Below are 21,376 nucleotides of genomic sequence, written 5' to 3' on the forward strand. Positions count from 1 at the left end.
GCGAAAAAGCCAAAGGCATGGATTTGAAAAGCTCAGTCCCTTCCAGCGTTGCTGGAGATAATCAGTACATCCTCACTTTACCTCCTATCTAAGAACTTGATGCAAATACACACACACACACACACACACACACATATATATTTATCTTTGGAATTCTTCATTAATTAAGGTTTTCACAAAATACAAAGCTCAAACGTAGCTGTCTATGTCCACCACACAACAGAATCAAAGGGTTAGCACACAATGATCTTTTTCATTTTTAAAAATATAAATAACAGAGTTCAAGGTTTGACAGTTTTCTTCTCTGTGTGTTTCTTTTTAAAGCTTTATGCTGTAGGCCCTTCAGTGATAAGCACTCGTACCTGCTGTCGGGACAGACTGCCCACAGCAAAGAAGGCCACTGCAGATACATTCCTGAGGGCGACACACACTGACCCAGGTTGCCTCAGCCTGTGAAAAACTCAATGGTCAACCACACACTGTCCAATCAGTTCTCAGTTTCATTAATTTTCTTTCTACTAGGAAGTAACAATAGAAAGGAGTAGGTTCCCGGCAGCATTCAAGCTCGTAGAAGATCAGTCATGAAGGGCGAGAGGGAAAAACACGGGCTTTTTCCCAGATAGAATGTTTCCTTTCATCAAGAAAAACCCCAATAACCCGTATAGTTGAAAGGGTGGCTCGCACTGAAATAGTCTTCAGGTTACACAGTGTTGAGAGAAGGGGTGACCTTTAGGTGGGGGGCTGCAGGAGGCGTTGCCGTGGAGAGGCTCCGTTGGGAAAGTGCCAATAGCAGGACACCCCCCACAGGAGTCATGGCGCTGGCGAGGTCCAGGGGCAGAGCCAGGGCGCCTGCCTTGGGGACAAAGTCTGCTGCCGGAAGGCTCTCCAGCAGACACCTGACTTGCTCCTGGCCCAGCCTGGTCTTGTCGTCTAGCTTTCGCTGCCCGATGAGGAACATGGGCTTCATTTTCACAAAATGCTGGTAATCCTGGGGCTGCTCCTCAGAGACGTAATTGGCCAGGATGTCTAACAACATGTGCTCCCTCCGGTCCAGGTTCTCTTTGAGCTCCTGGGCGTCCTCGTGCTGCCCAGCCAGGACTTTCCTCTTCTGGTTGAGAGAGCACCTTTCCTTGTGACTGGTGTCTTCACCAAGGCCACTGAGGATGTTCTGTATGCGGGCCAGGAGCCCCGAGAGGGAGGAGCAGCAGGTTCAACATCTTGTCCAAGTCCCTGATGAACATCTTGTGCTTGTCAACCTCGTTGGGCTTGGAAAGCTCACTGATCCAGGCCTCCACCTCTACCCCCAAGGCGTTACTGAGCTTGGGTCCATCATCAGGCCCCCCTTCACTTCCTGGAGGATCTCAAGCTTGTGGGTGAGGCTTCCGATGAGCTCTGTCTGCTCTTCATTGACGTCCGCTGGCTCCTCTTCCTCATTCACCTCCTCTGGCATGTCTTTGATTTTGTTCAGAAGCTCAGCCTTGGGAGCAGACAACAAGCCCACCGCTTCCTTGTCTTCACTCCTCTTGGCTTCACTTCCTGGGAAGCTGACAGTTCTCTGCATGACCTTCTTCTTTATACTGTTTCCCTGCATCAAGTTAGTATCTCGGGGAAACAAACCTTCCATCAAGTCCATAGTTGTCTTCATTCTGGAGTCTGGATCTAAAATGTCTGCCAGAGATTTGTCTTGGACAATTTCCTTGGCCAGAGCCTTTGTTCTGATGTCTTCTGAGGACCAGAACTGATATTCTTTTCTAAACCCTGAGTCCCACTGACTAGGTCATGGACGAGGCGTTGGTCTGGATGGCAGGTGGCTGCCCTGGGCTTGGCTGCTTGCTGAGAGACCCAGCAGGCTGGGGCAGAGCAACCAGTGGCGGAGTGCGAGTTGGGCTTGTTGGCCTCTGAACTCTTGACAGAAGTTTGGGATCTGGAAGCCAAAGCCAGTATCTGACTATCACCCAAATGGGCTGCACCAGGCATGGGCCTTTCCTTGGCAAGTGTCACCTTGGCAAGTTTGCTGGAGCTGCTGGTGTGAGGCTCACAGCAGCCCTCGCTGTCCCACTGGACCTGGAACATAGCTTGGGGAGGAGGCGGAGGGAAGTGGCCCAGGCTGTTGCCGGGGGCCTCCTCGCTGAAAAGCCCAGTAAAGTCGAGGCGCTGCTGGAGCTGAGCCTCCTTTGGCCCAGGCTCCATGTCTCCGGGGGGCGTGGGGAGAGTGGCTCTCCACACCCTGGGTCTGAACTATGGAAAGAAGCCAAGCCACCAGTTCTCCCCTCCAGCCTTGGACAAGAAATTGACTGTCCAAGTGGTTCCTGTGATCAGGAACAGCTTTCCTTCCAGAGTGCTCTGCCTGGCCTTGACTGCACAGGTGGGCCGGCCACCCAGGTGGACGTCCTGGGCTCCCCCTCCTAAATCCAGGCTGCTCTGCCTTCTTAGGCTCTCAGGAATGTTCTGGAGGGAGGAGAAGGCAGGTTTGGTCTTGCCAAAGTTGCGTGGCATGCGCTGGCCTAGGCTGCCTCTCTGGAGCCTCCGCTGGGTGTTGGCACTATGGTCTTCACGAACCCCCCCCCACCCCGAGGCTCTGAGGGCATGAAAGACCACTGGTCCTCACCCCCTAGCCGGGCCTGAGCCTGAGGGGCCGGCGGCCGCGGTAACGAGAATATTTGTTGCCTTCGGTGCTCCTTCTCTCGTCGGGACGTGGGCTGTCACCCTGGAGAGGTGCGAGGTATCTCCCCATCTCCAGGCACTGAAAGGAAATGGACTTTGCAGGGGACACATTTGGCTGAAGTTTCGGGTCTCCTCTCTGCTGGGGACACTGAGTCATGTTCTGGGGGCTGGCAGAAGGCAAAGCCAGGCCTGCTGGAGCCACTTTGATTCCCAGCCTCGTCAAGGGCAGGCATCTTGCCGCACGCTCCCTGGGGAGCGGTGTGCGCGCCCTCCGTGGCCAGTGGAGGGTAGAGCGTGCCGATGCGACTCACGGAAGCCTGGGGCACCCGGGCAAAGTGCGGCTCCAGGAGGGTACCGGGCAGACGCTAGCGGGCAGCGAGGCTGGCCAGGCTGGGCCCTCTGCGTGTTGTTCCGCTCGGGCCTCACGGGGGCTTCTGCGGGCTCTTCTCTAGCGCCGTATGCAGCTCTTCCTCCATGAAGGGAGATTTCAGGAAGCCTGCGGAGTTGGCCTGAGGCCGGCAGGACTGTTTCTGATCAAGGCTGGACCAAGAGCCAGGCGCTCCTGCTGCCGAAAGGCGGCGTAACTGTCACTCCGAGCCGGGGGGCAGGGGTGCGCCCACTTTAGGAGGCAAGTGGTCAGCGGTGGTCTCCAAAAAACTGGGGCACTGCTGGCTCCAGGAAGCGGGTGGCGCTCCCTTGCCCCAGGAACATCATGCCATTTGACCATCTGCGGATGCTCGAGTGTCCCAAGCTTGGAGAAGCAGGGCTGAAGAGTTCACCTCATGCTCGCCCGAGACTCCCCTACGGGGTCACAGACTATGTGGACATAGCGAATGTCTGCCTACCTCATCCCTTCTAGGAGGCCACCTCCAGCAGAAGTGTGTCAGGGAGCCTGAGCGCTCCCGGCCAGAGACGCCCGGGGGCGGATACTCGAGGACGCCAGAACTGGTGGAGAAGGAGCTGTAAGCCCGGCCTCTCTTGCTATGGACGTGGCTGAGCTGGTCGATGCTGCTGGTGGACTTGGCCGGGGAGAGAGGGTGGCAGGAAGGGTGACCCTCGCTGGGCTCCCCTGGGAGCTGCACTGGCAGGGCTCCGCCTGAGGTAGCGTGGTCATAGCTGGAGAGGTCACTGGTAGAGGAGCTAGAGCGGTAGCTTTGCGGCCTAGGAGTGCCAATCGTGCCCCGAGACATCCGCATCATGCCGCTGTCAGGTGGGTGGTCCCCAGATGTGGCTGAGTGCCAGGAGTGAGGTGGGCCTGCAGGTTCACTGCGCCCGTGCTTCAGCCGCAGCTTGACTCCTGCTGACCACGCTGCGCTCCTGCGCAGGGCGTCAGAGGTGAGGTGCTCCGGGCGAAGGAGGCGGAGGCGGAGGCGGAGGTGCCGGTATCTGCAGGGCCCGGGTCTGCACACGCATCCCTAAAAGGGAAAAGTCACTGACGTTAGAACCTCCTCAGCTGAGATGCAAGATCATGGGGCGCTCCGGCCCTGGCACTTCCATGCCCTCACAGGCTACTCCACCTCTTCTGCGTTTCGGGTTTCCTCACCACCGCCGCTCGCCAGGCCGCTGCCGCCCCTCCACCGCAGGCCGCGGGGCGCTCGGTTCAAGTCTCGCCGCAGCTGCGAGGAGGCGGCTCGGGGCCTCGCCGGCGGCGCTCGGCCGCGCTCAGCAACCTGAAAATGTATTTTTAATTCCTCCGCCACTTGCTGTTGACTAGATTATGAAACATCCAGAGCTTTTGAGACTACTAGACGCCTTTTAAGTGGTCTTTTACATAATAGTGATGGCCTGGGTCTTTAAAATTCTCCACACTTCGTAATCCCCTCCCAGGTATCACCTAACTTTCAAACACATTCAATTTCACACAGGTTGCCTGTCCTCATACTGTTCGTGCTGAAGCCTCTTCCCACTGGGGAAGGGAAGATGACATCGGTAAGTTTCTTTGGGTGGGGTGCACACTGTGCACCGTCGTCTCCAACCGTCGTCTCCATAGCTACCGGTTAATGCTTCATCTATTTATATTGTCTGTCTGGATGCCAAAGGCATTTAAGTGTGTATCTCCTGCCCTGCCTTTGCCAGTTTCCAAGTATGGAGCATGAAAGTCAGCAGATTGTGTGTGTGTTTAAATTTTGTTTGGGGATTTTATTGTTGTTTGTTTTGCTATGTAAAATGTTTTTTTAATGAGTTTAAATGTTTATACTTTTATGACCATAGACTTATAACCCATACCTTCACATACTATTTCACACTCTCCAGATTATACTATTTAAACAATATATATATTCTTAAATAAAATTCATGTGTGACAGTTTATATGGAAAGTTCCAAATGTACCTAAATTAGATAAAAATTGATATGATTGAGTTTGTGGAAAATGTCATAAAATCACGTGTGATTAAAAACTACATCAGAGAGAAGACAGCCTCCTCTCGTGAGCACACCAAAATCACAAATATTTGCAGAGCAATCATTGATGAAAAGGACCGGAACCTACCACAAAATATTTTCTAAAACTAAAAATATAAAGAAGGAACCACAATGAGACAGGTAGGATGGGAGGAGATGTGATATAGTCAAGCCCCATTCCCCAAGGAGTGAGAGATCTGAGCCCCATGTTGGGCTCTGCAGCCCATGGGTCCTGCATCAGGAAGATGAGCCCCTAGAGCATCTGGCTTTGAAGGCCAAAGGCAGGAGGCAACTGGAGCTCACCCTGGGGACACAGACACTGGTGGCAGCCATATGGGGAGCTCCTTCTACCATGTGGACACTGGTGCTGGCAAGTGCCATTTCCGAATCCTTCTAGCCTTAGCCCCAGGACCCAGCCCTGTCCCACCCAACAGCCTGTTGGTGGTGCCAGTGCTGGGATGCCTAGGCCAAGCAACCAACTGGGTAAGGGCACAGCCCCACCCACCAGCAGAGTCTTCCCTAAGATCCCCTGAGCCCACAGCTGCCTTTAGACTCAGCCCTGCCCATCAGGGGACCCAGGACCCAGCTCCACCCATCAGTGGGCAGGCATTAGCCCCAATTCCCTGGGCCCTGGCTCTGCCCTCCAGGGGTCCTGCTCTAGCCTCAGGACCAGCCTCACCTACACCCAAGGGGCAGACACCATACCCAATAAAACCACAATCCCACAGCCTGAACACCCAGCTTACCTACTAGCAGGCCAAGCCCTGCCTGGGAGACTGGGCCCTGGCCTCACCCACTAGCAGGCCAATACATGCTTAGGGACACCCCAGACCCCACCCCCAACTGTGTCAGGAGCTGCCCCCCGCCAAGATCTAACACTAGCTCTGGGACCTGCAAGCAGATTCCTGGGCCCAGATATGCCAGCAGATAAGCCAGTACTAGCCAAACTTTATTTAACATAGCATCAGAAGTCCTAGTCATAGCAATCAGACAAGAAAAAGAAATAAAAGAAATCCAAACTGGAAAGGAAGAAATAAAACTGTCACTGTTTGCAGATGACATGATACTATACATAGATGATCCTAAAAATGCCACCAAAAAACTAGTAGAGCTCATTAATGAATTCAGTAAAATTGTAGGATACAACATTAACATACAGAATTCTGTTGCATTTCTGTACACTAACAACAAACTAACAGAAAGATTAAAAAAAAAAAAAAAGATCCCATTTACCATCACATGTGAAAGAATAAAATACCTCAGAATAAACATACCTAAGGAGGAAAAAGACATGAAAACTATAAGACAATGCTGAAAGGAACTGAAGAGGACACAGATGAAAAGCTATACAGTGTTCTTGGACTGGAAGAACTTATTATTGTTAAAATGACCTTCCTTCCAAGGCAATCTACAGATTCAATGCAATCCTGATCAAAATATCAATGGCATTTTCCACAGAACTAGAACAAATAATTTAAAATTTTATATTGAAACACAGAAGACCCCAAATAAAAACAATCTTGATAAAGAAGAACAGAGCTGGAGGAATCATGCTTCCTGACTTCAGACTATACTACAAAGCTGCAATAATCAAAACAATATGGTACTGACACAGAAACAGGCACATAGATCAATGGAACAGAATAGAGAACTCAGAAATAAACCCATGCACTTTTGGTCAATTAATCTATGACAAAGGAGGCAAGAATATACAAGAGAGAAAAAGACAGTCTCTTCAATGAGTGGTGCTGGGAAAAATAGACACCTACATGTAAAATAATAAAATTAGAACATTCTTTAACATCACATACAAAAATAAGCTTAAAATGGATTAGAGACCTAAATCTAAGACCAGAAACTATAAAACTCCCAGAAGAAAACATAGGCTGAACACTCTTTGACATATATTGTAGAGGTAGTTTTTGGATCTGTCTCCAAAACAAACAAACAAACAAACAAAAAAAAAAAAAAAGAAAAGCAAAAATAAACAAGTGGGACCTAATCAAACTTTAAAGCTTTCGCACAGCAAAAGAAATCACTAACAAAATGAAAAAACAGCCTACTTAATGGGAGTAAATATTTACAAATGATATGACCAAGAAAGGATTTATATCAAAAATATGTAAACTAACTAACTAAATAAATGAATAAATAAAGTTTTAAAAATTAAAAAATATATAAACAGCTCATACAACTCAACATCAAATAAGCAAAAAACCTAATTAAAAAAATAGGCAGAAGACCTAAATAGACATCTTTCCAAAGAAGACATACAGATGACCAACAGGTGCATGAAAAGGTGCTCAACATTGTTACTCGTCAGAGAAATGCAAATTAAAGCCACAATGAAAGATCACCTGACACCTGTCAGAATGGCTATCATTAAAAAGAACACACTAAGAAATACTGATGAGGATGTGGAGACAAGGGAAACCTCCTACACTGTTTATGGGAATGTAAATTGGTGCAGCCACTATAAAAAACAGTATGGAGGGTCCTCAAAAAATTAAAAATAGAACTTTGACCCAGCAATTCTATTCCTGGGTATATATCTGAAAAAAAATGAAAACACTAACTCGAAAAGATACATACACCCCAATATCCCTAGCAGCATTATTTACAATTGCCAAGATATGGAAGTAACCTAAATGTCCGTCAACAGATAAATGGATGAAGAAGATGTAGTGTGTGTATATATATATGTATATATGCACACATGCATACACACACACACACACACACACACAATGGAATACTACTTAGCCATAAAAAGGATGAAACTTTGCCATTTGCAATAACATGCATGGACCTGGAGGGTGTTTTGCTAAGTGAAGTAAGTCAGAGAATGACAAATACTGTATGATATTACTTACACGTGGAATCTGAAAAATAAAATAAATTAGCAAATATAACAAAAAAGAAACAGACTCACAGACATAGAGATCAAACTACCAGTGGGGAGAGGCAAGGGGAGCATGGCAAGATAGGGATCGGGGATTAAGGGGTACAAACTATTATGTATAAAATAAATAAGTTACAAGGATATACTGTACAAGACAGGGAATACAGCCAATATATTACAATAACTATAAAAAGACTATAACCTTTAAAATTATGAAACACTACATTGTACACCTGTAACATATAAGTTGTACATCAACTATACTGTAATAAAAGGCTTTTTTCAATGACATTGCACTATGTTGGCGGGAGGAGAAAAAGAAAAGCCGAAGATACAGATTTTACTTGGGGCAGTAGGAGGACGGCACAGAAAAAGGAGAGGAGAAATTTACAATTTAAATTTGTATGATTTCTAAATGCCTAGAAAATGAACTTATTTTTAAAAAACCACACCACAGACACTAAAAATGTTTAACTTTGATCAATAAATGAACCAAAATCACATTGTTTATAATTATAAAAGGAGCAGATTTCACTAAAACACTTCAGTGCTGAAAGTAAGGAAAACTGAATGTTTTTAGTGCCACTTGTTGCTGAGGGAGTCAGGTAATATCTGCCTTCCCTGCGTCAAGTTATTTATTAAGAACAAATAGCCAGGTAGTGACCTACTTCCTGTTATAAATACAAGTTTAAATTCAATAGGATTCAAAATATAACTTAGAAGAGAAAAGAAGACCATGATATAAAAGGACTGAAGAGACGTGTGGGGACAAGAGGGAAGGGAGGGAGGGAGGGAAGGAAAAAGAGAATCCACAATTAGAATTAAAATCTCAAAACGGGTTTGTCACGAAAGTGTCTGGGACACCGTTCTTCTTCCATTCAGACCTGTCATTGTGCAAAGGTACTTCGGGAGCCTTTCCGGCAAAGTCCCCAGGTACATTAGCCATCTTTCCTCAGCACAGCTCCTGTTGGAGCTCATAGCCTTTAAGCCTGGGAGCACGTCCCAGTGTCTGACTTCCAGCTTCACTATCGCAGTGTAGGTTGGTTATTACCTTGAGCAAAGGAAAATGCTCTCCCCGGACCAGGTTCTCTGGTGCCTGCCCCCCTCATTTCCACTCTGCCTGCATTTTCCTCCAGTAACTGATGCAGCAACAAGCCCCATGCAGGGGACACCTGGCAGCACCCGGCCTCCAATTCTGGTGTATTTCCAGCTTCTGGCCCAGGGCTTCTCAGGCACCATGGGCACCTCCCTGGCACCCATGGAACATGAGGGTGCCGTCGCCCCTGGGCAGCCCTTGGTCCCTGGGGAACACAGGCTGATGGAGACACTTCCCAGAGCCACTTCTCATGGCTCCACAGAGTCCTGGAGGAACCTGGCCCTCGCTGCCCGCCGTGATGGGTAGCTTGAGAATTCACCCTTGTGTTGTCTTCCCTTCTTTCCTGTGACAGTTTCCACGGTCCTCCTCCTCTGCCCTCTGGAATCATTTCTCAAAATGACTTAACTACCCACCTTTGACTCAGACATTGCTTTCTGGGAGAGTCCAGCCTAACTCAGCACCAGCACATATCATTTTTTCAGTTCTTAACAACTAGTTAGTTATTAATGTTGTTTGATTTGGGATAAATTAACTCATCCTTTCCCTCCAGAGAGAAAGTGTGTCCTAATAAAAAACTTACTAGCTTTTTATAGTCTCACCCTTTTTAGGATCTCATAGTATTTCATATTCATTTTTTTTAATTTTGAGAAATTAAAAATTACAGGGGGATACAGAGGATAGTCATAAACACCTTTGTACCCATTATACAGAAAAACAAATCTAGACATTTTACTTTAGATCTATATCTATATAACATGAGAGCAATGTAGATAAAAGTTGAAATCACCCCTTTTGGTTTTCTGAGCCCCATTCTCCTCCATCAGTCCCCATAGGTAGTCATCATCGTGCATTTGGTATGTTTTCTTGTAGCCTAATTTTGTTTGTTTGCAAAATATGATTTTGCATAGTTTAATATTTACCCAGATTGCTTCAATAAAAAATTTACTTTAAAATTTAAATAAATGGTATCCTACCTTATGTTTCATTTCGAAACTGCATCTGTTATAAATTTTTAAAAGATGTATACACATTAATTCACATGGCTCTAGGTCGTTTATCTTATCCACTGTAATATTCCATTGTATAATTTATTCATTTATTCCTCAGTGTAGACATTTTTGGATGTTTCCAGGGTTTCATTTTCCCCTTATGAATAGTGCTACTGCTGTGAACACATTCTTGTCCTTCGCTGCACATGTGCAAAAGGGTTTTGGGGGTATTTTTTTTGGTCATAAGGAAAAGACATTTTTAATTCTTCCAGATATTTCCTGACTAAATTCTTCCAGATATTTCCTGACTACTCTTGAAGGTCTATTCCAATTTATTCTTCCACTAGAAAGGTAAGAGTTATTGCCTTGTCAGATCCTAGTCATCACTTGATATCTTAAATTCCTTTGAAATATTTTGCTAGTCTTGTGGGCTCGAATTGATGCTAAAATTGGGAGAGTCCTGGATCACTGGTCACCCTAGCAGAGGCAGGTCATTTCACCTGTCTTAGCTCATTCTTTTGACATTTATCTCCATACTGTCAAATAACATGCCTGTATTACGATTTGTTGATTTTTCTAGATATCATTTACTGTGTCTTACTAGCGAAAATGATCTGATTCTCTTTCAGTTCCTTGTCTTTTAGATCCTGTGTATTTGTTTTTGTTGTTCCACACATTTACCATTCTTAGAACAAATCATCCAGAGGCTTCCTGAGAAGTGATGCACTGGAGGGGAATTTTTCTGTTCGTTTGCTTTGGTTTTTTATTTTTTATTTATTTAATTTGTGTGTGTGCGTGTGACCCTTATAGACCCCAGCAGAGTAAGGGCAGAAGGGGATTCTGGGTCTTAGAGAGTCACTGCGGTGAGTTGCCCTGACAGCTTCATCAGACTTCAGTGAATGGTGAGGAGGGGACGTGTCCTCACTTGGCTCTGAGGAGGGAGTCCATCTGGACACTGACACCTGCCACTGAGACTCTGAAGACGGACAGTTCTAGGAGGAGTAAGGGAAGCTGGACACGGACTCCAGCAGGCAATTTTTGAGCACCAGGAGGTGGAGCCGCTTGGCCCAGGTGTTACCCGGTGTGCAGCTGAGGTCAGGTCCAGGGCTAGGATTTTAGGGATCCTTTTTTCCAACCTGTTCCCCAGTGCAGTGCAGCATGGCACCCTTTGCACAGTGCCCACCTGCATCCCCCGACCAAAGCCGGTACGTGGCATATGAGCCCAGTTTCAGGAAGTTAGATGTTGATGGGGTGAGAGGACATGGGTGGTGGGACCTGTCCTTCCCCTCCCCGCAGCACTGCCTGGTTCCCAGAGCCACTGCGCCTACCTCGGATGCGCCCTGTGCTCTGCCCTGGGTGTCACCTCTCCACCTAGAGGCTCCTACTTACTTTTATTTTGTAATCTAAAGATGAGTCTGAGCGTCCCTCTCTCCCACCCTGTGATGGCTGATTTTATGTGTCAGCTTGGCTGGGCCATAGGGTGCCTAGATATTTGCTCAAATATTATTCTGAATGTGTCTGTCAGTGTTTTTGCATGAGCTTAACATTTAAATCAATAAAATAAGTAAAGCAGATTGCTCTTCCTAATGTGGGTGAGCCACACCCAATTAGTTGAGGGCCTGAATAGAATAAAAAGGCCAGCGCCCCTGAGAGAGGAAATTTTCCAGCAGCTGACCTTCAGACTTCATCTGCATCACCAGCCCTCCTGGGTCTCCAGCCTGCCAGCCCCCACTGCAGATTTGGCCTTGTCAGTCTCTGTAATTGCATGAGCCAATTCCTTGTAATACATCGCTTTCTTGCTGTGAACACATCCTGTTGGTTCTGTTTCTCTGGAGATCCTCAACTAATACACACCCCCCACCCCTGCATCTCCATTTGGAAAAAGCACATAAAGTTGTCTCGAGATACTATATAAAACAATGCAAGAAAAAAACTTAGTTTTTGTAAAAAAAAAATTTTTACAAAAGATTATAGCTTAGTCCTAAACACACATTCCTTCACTTTATCCCCAAAGGGAACTAGCCATAAAAAGAAAAGCTTAAAAAGCTGAGTCAAGGTATAAACACCTCTGTCATCAGGACCCCAAGGTCCTGTGGCAGCCACATCCCCATGACCTGTTCTTAGAGCAAGACCTCTTCAAGACAGCCCTTCCGTACGTGTCAGATATTTCCTCAGAGAGTAGCCAGGCAGGAGGCTGACGACGCTGTGAGACATCCCACGCCTTTGCAGTACGTGCAGGAAACAGGGCAGCTCAGCTTTCCTGGTCACTGGCACTAATGTTTTCACACTAGGATTTCCGGCAGTTTAGAGGTGAGAGGTGGAAGACGGTGATGGAGGTAAGTCTTTTTTTTCTTTTTTTCTTTTTAAATTAATAGACTTTTCTTTTTTTTAGAGCAGTTTCAGGTTCACAGCAGAGTTGAGCAGAAAATACAGAGAGGAGGTAGGTGTTATATAACAAGTATCCCTTGATTTTCACAAAACTAGCAGTCCTGTCAGACTCCCCAGTTTTCTCCAAAATTTAGTACTCAGCTTTTTTAAAAAAAATTAATAATTTTTAGAGCAGTTTTAGGTTCATGCGTCCTGTCTTCATAGCGCCATCTGCTGCTGCCTCTGACCACTGCGTTCTCTCCGTTGCTCAGTCCACACTTGCCTAGGGTAGTGGATGGTAAAGGAAACTGTTCTCTTGGTATGTGTTAATTAAGCATGATGATCCACCGAACATCAGGCACCTTTTAGGTCACTGCAGAAATGACAAAATTAGACAGAAAAGTCCTTTATTTTCTTGGCGCTGTTTTTCATTTAATAACATATACTATCAAGGATGATATCAAAGAGATCAGGCAAAATAAAGCAATAGAGACTGATGGGGGGTGCTCTTTTTATATTAGACAGTCATGAAGGGCCACTCTCTGTCAATTTCTGAAGATAGTGTAGGCATTGGGCCATGTGTCAGCAAAGGCAGAGATCCTGGGGAAATATCTGAGGGAACAGCAAGTGCAAAGCCCTGAGGGAGAAGCAGAGGAGGTCAGTGCGTGCGTGAAGTTTGGGGAATGGGGGATGGGGGCCCAGGTGGAAGCCAGTTCGAGGAGAACCGTGTCGGCCACGGTGAGGCCACCAGCTTTATTCCAAGTGGGGTGGAAAACATGAGGTTTCCCTACCATCCCCACATGCATACCCTGTACTCTACAGCTCTTTTCTCGGGTTTGTGGGTGTCCTGGGACTTTCGCCAAGTGGGGTACCACGTGGGATGCTTAGATGGGGCACAGGGTCCTGAGGCCTGGGAAGGACGAGGCTTCTGTGTGAAGCCTTGTCTCTCTCCCCCCACATCCCTCCTCTGACTTTTCCTCCATTTCAGGAAAATGCTTCTTTCTCTCTTCCTGCTTCCCTCAGGGACTTGCTCCACCTCACATTCTGACAATGTAATTGTCCCTAAGTGTCAAAGATCTTTTTACAACCTATTAAATCCAATTCTCTTTTCCTTGATGATGGTGAAGTCTTTATTTTCCTATCGTCCTGAGAGGCAAGAGAAAATATTTACATTTCATTTTTCTGAAGCAGCAAAACTATCAGGTTTCCCGATTTGTGAAGTCTGGACACACACACACATTCAGCCACACCTTGGAGACTGCAAATGAGAGGCGTGGCCAGTATCCACGCAAAGCCTCAGGTCAGAATGCTGCGTGGATAAGGCATGTTTGGGACGCATCTGAGCCCCAGCTTCATTGGTTCTGAAAAGCCTGGAAAGAAGGAAGGAGAGATTCACAAGTGCTGAGATCCACTCAAGAAACTGTGGCTACAAGGGACACATAGAAGAGGTTACATCTGCCTGGACTAAGGCTCATCCATCTGAAGAGAAGAGAGAAAAGAAAGATTGGCCACAAGAGCCAAGATGTGGAAGCCACCTTAATGTCCACTGACAGATAAATGGATAAAGAAGATGCAGTATATAATACAATAGAATATTATTCTGCATCACTTATATGTGGAATCTAAAAACAGACACAAATGAACTCATTTACAAAACGGAAACCGACTCACAGACATAGAAAACAAACTTGTAGTTACCAAAAGGGAAAGGTGGGGGGAGGAATAAATTAGGAGTTTGGGATTTGCAAGTACATACTACTATATATAAAATACATAAACAACAAGGTCCTACTGTATTGCTCAGGGAACTATATTTAATATTTTGTAATAACCTATAATGAAAAGAATATATTTACGCATAATCGGATCACTATGCTGTACACCAGAAACTAACACAACATTGTAAATCAACTATACGTCAATTAAAAAATTAAAAAGAAGGAAATCTGGCCTCATGTCCCAGCGTGGATGAACCCCGGGGACGTTATACAACGTGAAGTTAGCCAGGCACAGAAAGAAAAATAGTGCACGACTCCACTTACAGGAGGTCCTTGCAGTAGTCAGATTTATAGAAGCAGAGAGTGGGAGAGTGTTGCCAGGGGCGGGGGGTGCGGGAAATGGGGAGTTACTGCCCAATAAGGCTAAGGTTTCAGTTACGGCCAACGAGAAAGTTCTAGAGACCTGCCGTACAACACTGGGCCTGTGGATAACCATATGGCATCAGGCACTTAAATATTTGTTAAGAGGGTGGATCTCATGAAGCGAAGTGTTCTTATCACAATAAAATAAAATTAAAAAATAAAACTGATTCTGTAAATTATTTAGAAAAAAATTAAGCAAGAGTTCAGCCACGACAAAGTTCACCCCAAGAGACAGGAAGACCTGCTGAAATGACCTTGCTGGGCTGTGGGAGGCGGTGCCAGGAACTTCCAGGCCGGTTTTAGTATAATCTGTTACTTGCTGGCCAGCATGCCCTTCTCGTCCTTCCAGGAGTAGGACGTGCTGTCGTCCTCCGGGGAAGGACTGCGCTCCGCTCCCCGGCATGCGACCTCGTGGCACTGAGCCTGATCCCAGCGCCAGGCCGGGGCTATGCTAAGCCTCTGCACACCCACCACGGGCTTTGACCGCAGAGGTCTAGGGGGACCTGTGCCGGCCCCGCAGAGCCCCCGCTGTCCCTCCAGCAGGAGCCTGCGAGGACTCTCGTACCTGCCTGCAGCCTGGGAGGACGGGCCTTCTGGCCGAAAGAGCAAGGACCAGCTAGGAGGCTGCGGAGCCTGGGCTCCACGGCGCCACCTACCGCTGAATCAGCCACTCCCAGTGGGAGAGGCTTCTGTCGCCTGGGACCAGATTTCTCCTTTTTTATTCTTTTAAAAAAGTATTATTATTATTATTTTTAACGTTTGCTGAGCCCTGCTCTACTTTTTTTTTAATATTTTGCTTCATGAGGGGGAAGTAATCAGGTTATTTATTTAATTATACTTGGAGGAGGTACTGGAGACTGAACCCAGGACCTCATGCATGCTAAGCGCACACTCTACCACGGAGCTATAACCTCTCCCCACAAGTTTTTTTTTTTTTTTTTTTTTAATCCAGTACTCTGACTGAATGCAGGTGCACGTGCTCAATGCACAGTGAAGCCAAACAAATTGAAACATCAGAATTTGGAGCAGAGTAAGGTTTATTGCAGGGCTGAGCAAGGAGGACGAGGTGGCTCATGCCCAAGAAAACCCCGAACTCCCTGAAAGGTTTCAACAAGCATATTTAAAGGCAGGTGAGTGGGGGGATGGCAGGGTGCATGATCAGCTCGTGCACAATTCCCTGTTGTTGTAACAGGTCTGTCAACCTTATCCATCCTTACATGCTCACAGTCATCAAGTAGTTAATTTCTTCCCTTTGGTGGTGGTTTTTAGCATCCAAAACACTCAGGAAATATACTTGAGATACTATTATCTGGTGCTTCAGAGAGGAGCTACGGCAGAGGACACGGAGGAGGGGTCTGACCCTGGAAGCCCCGCAGGGTCCTGCTCAGTTATGGCACTTCGCCACCTACAGGAGGCATACTTGAAATAAAAGTATGTAAGTGCATTAGAAAGTAGGACCTGCCCAGCTGGTGCTGACAGAAAAGACCAGGTAAAGCGTGTTTTTTATAAAAGTCGCTGGGAGACAAGGTTCACAAATGATGGCGCAAAGGGATTAGATACTTGAAACAATACTGAATTTCTGTGGCCTCAAAAGCACAAATAGACAACTGAATAATGATAATACCTACTTTACTGTCCAGAGGATAGGAGATCAAGAATTGGTACTAAAATTACATATATAAACTAAAATAAATGGGCGCTATACTGTATATATGTATTTACATGCAATATAATGTGTATGTGCAGTCAAACTGCAATAATTCTACCTAATAAAACTGAAAAGGGGGAAAAAAGAGGGACTGATAAGTTAACAATATATGGCTTGGTATAAAGTCATCAAATACTAATGAGAGACTATTCAAAGTTCATATGTTTCTCACAACCATTTTTGTTTGTCTTGTTTCCCATTTGTAGGTTAAGGCCCTGATTTTAATAATTGCTCATATGGCAATGCCATGAGACACGACTGAAATTTGTTCTGACCTCTAGGGTGACAAGAAGATGACACCCAGATATTTGTCCTAGCACCTTTGTACACAAAACCATGAACAAAATTGACTGGAGGGGTACTGACCTCTTGCAGGATCCCTTTTTGGTTCAGGATGGCGCCAAAACCCGAGAGATTGCCTCTGTTCACCATCTGTGTTCATGAGTCCTTGTGAATCAAACATAAAATAAAAACATTACAAACATTAAAAAAAAAGTATTGGTACTAAAATTAACCCTCAGAATAATACAAGAAGTAGAGGTAGGCTTCACTGGCAGGTTGGAAATAATCAAGATGGACATTCTAGTGGGAATCAGAAGTGTGCACAAGTTGCAGAGAGCTGATGCAGCATTATTTTTGCTGAACCTAGGCCCTAAGCTTGAGTCTGAACACTGAATATTCCATAGGTTGGAACAGAAGTGTTTTCCACTGTGTATGACCCACTTTACATAAGTAAGTTTCCCGATGGTCAGGTGGAAGGCTATGATTACAATGCTGACCTTCTTTCTTTCTTTTTCTTTCCCTTCCTTCTTTTCACGTCTGTCCCCTCCCTAATTTAGCCCCAACTGAATACAGACATTCCCTCCTAGGACTTATTTTTAGACTGATATTATGTCCCTGAAAAAAAAAAAAACTGAAAGAAAAGCAGCAATTTAGCAAAAATAAATCAACAAATTTTCTGAGAAGAACCAACTTCCAAAATACAATGAGTAAAGATACAGGTAAATGAGATCAATTTTCCACACAAGCTAGAGATTGTCTATAATTGCATAGCTGGAGGGATTTCAGAATATGCAGGTATCACCAAGGGATGTCAATACCAAGGAGGAGAAACAGATGGATAGGACTAAAATGTGGCTGTCACTCAGGGAAGCTGAATTCACTCTTGTCTGAAGAGTCAGTATTAATTAGAGAAACAGTCTGTGAGTGCCGTAGACCCAAGGGCCCTACAAAGTCAGGACTTCTCGGTGTTTCAGCCACATGCAGAGGGAAGCTCCTCTGCCAACAGGCACTTGAGATTCACATATAGGAGTGATGGATACATCTCAGCTTCCAATTCACAGGTGTTTTGTAAGACTGCCGTCAGGCACGATACCAGCCAGGTGTCTCTCACACACCTCTTATCCAACCTAAACAGCCTCCTTAAGATGTTCAGTTTCCTTATTGAGGGGAGGATGTGCTGAAGAGCAGAACTGAGTTCTATCTTTTACCCACTGGAAAATAATACACTGGCATTTGGGTTTATACATCAGTCTCTCAAGGGTTTGGTTAACTTGAGTTTATAGTACATGGAAAATAATTGTGGATGCCACCCTGGAGTAGAGACTCTATCAGGGAGCCAATTCCAAGGGGAACACCACCTGAGAAGCCAACAGACACCCTCTTTGCACATCACAGTGATGTCAAGCCTTCAAAACTACTTGATCAAAATGACAGAGAATTCTGGGATCAGCCCTCCAGCAATACACCAAAGACCTTCTCTATAAGTAATTTCCCCCTAGGAGGAAATTTCCTGAATGTCTGTGTCTCACCTTCCCATAAAACCTTTTCCTAATCCAACAGAATCTTCATGGAAGTCCCAGTACTTTCTATAAAAAGGGGAAAAAGTGTGGTTTAATTAAGGCCATAAAATTTCACTTTGACCCACAGTTAGTCGACCCAGAAGTTCTGGTGAGTGGTTAGTGCTGGGACCGCTGTACTGGTTGGCATCTCACCAGCCTTTTCACCCCTGTTCCACGGCGTTTGGATGCGTCCTGGTGCTGAAACAACACCTTCTTGTGAGAAATTTCAGTTCAGACCTTGCAGTGGTGATTTTCTAGCTTGACATCTTGCCATTGGTGTGGTGAGAGCAACAGACAGGGCAGGTTTACCTTCACAGACCACCCACCACCAGGGCAGCCCCACTCCTGAAAGGAAAGGGGCCAGTCTATGAGCCCCAGAGGAAAACCTTGCAGAGGGGTGAGTTCAAGCCTGTGAAGCTACCATGTTACAGCAGCCTGAATCCCATCGAGAGACCAAGCAACACTCGGAGGGTTGGAGAACTCAGGTTTATTATGCTGGCGGGCCCAGAGGAGTTAACACTCCAAGCTCTGGACCCTGACCTGCAAGTTTTACACAGGCTTTTATAGGGTTTTAGGTTTCGATGAACTTCGTGCCATATGCAAATGAGGTGTTAGAAATGGACCAGTCAGGAGTGAGCGTTGGGGAACCAATGGTGTTTTAGGAGTAAGTTTTGTTTTCCTAGAAGCAAGCCGTTTTACAGAAGCACAAAAGCAGGAAGGCAGTGGCTCTGCCTGGGAGGTCTTGCTGGTCCCTCTGTGGGTTTTGCCCCTTCAATCACATCCCACTGTAGGATACCCACTTCACTGGGAAGCAAGACTGCAGCCCAGCATCTCAGCTCTTGCTTTTCTGCCCACTGGAAATGAGGATGGAGGAGATTATATTCTCCCTGCTGCCTGTCTCCTGGGCGTCAAATTCCAAAACAAGCATCTCCTTCAGAATTAGATCTCAAAAAGAAAGTGTGTGTTATAACACGAAGACCCTCATTCCCTTTGGCAGAAGCTGTCACATACTTCATTAAAAATTATCAAAATGATAGTTCCATTCATTTCAGGTTGCCAGTAGCAATACTGAAACTATCTGTAAAGTGTGGATTCATCTCCCATAAATCTTTATCAAGGTAAGCTTCGCATTGGTAGCAGCGCTAAGAATGAAGAGCTTATTTTAAATAATGATCGCAGTTCCTGGAACTGTCTTCACCTTCTATTTCTCTAAAAAGCTTTTTATTGAATTTTTTCATTGAATTTTTAACTTTTGCTACAAAATAGTTCTCCCAGACACTTTTCTTTCAAAATGATTTTATTACACATTTAGCTCTTCTAAAATACGTCAAACTGACAAATCATAGCTCTCTCAGTTTCAAACCTGGCTCAGAGCTGCTGAGTATAAACAAAACAGGGAAGCAGGCAGCAGACAAACATAATTGGAACAGGTGGAAACAGATTTTTTTTAAACAAAATTTCTATTTCTCTATTTGTCTAGTTTTGTTGAGAGGAAATTTTCTCAGAGTTGAGGCCCGTTCTCTGTCATTTAGCCACTGTGGGCACTTGGTAACTGTTAACAGCAACAGCAAAACTATTCATACTAATTATTGGTCAGAATTATTGGCACTTTAGAGCAGAAAGCAGCAAATTGTAACTCACCGCCTCTTTTCATGCAGCCCATGAGCTAAGAATTGTTTTTATATTTTTAAATGGTTAGGGAAAAAAAAGATGACTGTTCAGTGACACATGAAAATTATGTGAAATTCAAATTTCAGTGTCAGTTATAAATGTCCAGGATAAAGTTCCATTGGAACACAGCCATGGTCATTTATAAATTCACTTATAAAAGCCACTCATTTATAAATGGTCTGTGGTTGCTTTCCTGCCTCAGGTGCAGAGCTGAGTAGCCACAAGACAGGTTTGCAAAGCCTAAGATACTTACCATCTGGCCCTTAATGGAAAAAATGTGCTGACCTGTGACGGAGAGAACAAAGTATGTGTTTCTTTTATAAGTCATCCCTTGCCGATTGTCATAATATTTGATATGACTGACTCTAAAAACATGCTTAAGCTTAGCAAAGACATTTGGAAAAGAGGGAGAGAAATCAGAACCACATGAAGTGGATATTTGTCAAATGAATGACAAGAGCAACTTTCCAAGGCTTATTAGAATCTCAGACCCTTCCAAGACATGAGAGTTTTAGATCTGCTCTGGGATTTAGACAGTGGGCTCCTATTTATATTACTCTTAAAATAGAAAAACTGGACAGGAGACTCAAAGTGGCAATTAAAATGGAAAGGTTTCAAAAATACTGTGTCAAAGAAATATCTGTACTCCATGTTCATTGCAGCATTATTTACAGTAGCCAAGACATGGAAGCAATCTAAAGGACCATTGATGGATGAATAGATTAAGAATATGTGGTACATTTATATAATGGAATATTACTCAGCCATAAAAAAGAAGGAATGCTGCCTTTTGTGACAACATGAATAGACCTTGAGGGCATAATGCTAAGTGAAATAGACAGAGAAGGACAAAGAGTGTATGATCTCACTTATATGTGGAATCTAAAAAGGAAAAGATAAAACCCACCAAATTCATAGAAAAAGAGATCAGATTTGTGGTTACTAGTGGGATTTGGGGGAGGAGGAATTGAATGAAGATGATCAAAGGGTACAAACTCCAAGTTATAAGTACTAGGGTTGTAATGTACAATGTGATGACTATAGCTAACACCGCTGTATGGTATATAGGAAAATTGTTGAGAAAATTCTCATCACAAGGAGAAAAACAATTGTTTTCTATTTTTTGGTATCTATATGAGATGATAGATGTTAACTAAACTTACTGTGGTAGTCATTTCACAGTATACGTAAGTCAAGTCATTATGCATTACACAAACCTAGACAGTGCTGAACATCAATTATATCTCAATAAAACTGGAAAATTTTTAACGGAAAGGCTTCAGTTCATATTACACTAAGGCAGTTGGGATTGTCCACTTGGCTGACTGCTAAGCAAAATTTTCTTGAGAGTAGGGTGAGGTTCAGAGTGGACAACATCGAGTGGCAAATACGGACATTTTAGCAGGCATCCTCATAATGAGAAAACCTGACAATTGCACCAGCTGACAGGCACGGCATGCCAGCTTAGACACCCTTCTGAGTGCAGGGCACGTGTCATCTCAGAAGGATTGAGGTTTGAGTTACTGACTCATCTTTGTATCACACTGCTCATTTATTTCTTGGATTTCTTTAAAGGGTTGGGTTTTTGTTTTTT

The 21,376-nt window shown here is 45.0% G+C and overlaps 1 pseudogene; it reads right to left on the bottom strand.

The window, feature by feature from the left end:
- Positions 1–370: 370 nt before the first annotated feature.
- Positions 371–21,376, bottom strand: part of LOC105065436 (protein Shroom3-like) — a 45,156-nt pseudogene continuing 24,150 nt past the window's right edge.

This window comes from Camelus bactrianus, chromosome 31, assembly GCF_048773025.1.
Source record: "Camelus bactrianus isolate YW-2024 breed Bactrian camel chromosome 31, ASM4877302v1, whole genome shotgun sequence".
Classification (NCBI taxonomy): Eukaryota; Metazoa; Chordata; class Mammalia; order Artiodactyla; family Camelidae; genus Camelus; species Camelus bactrianus.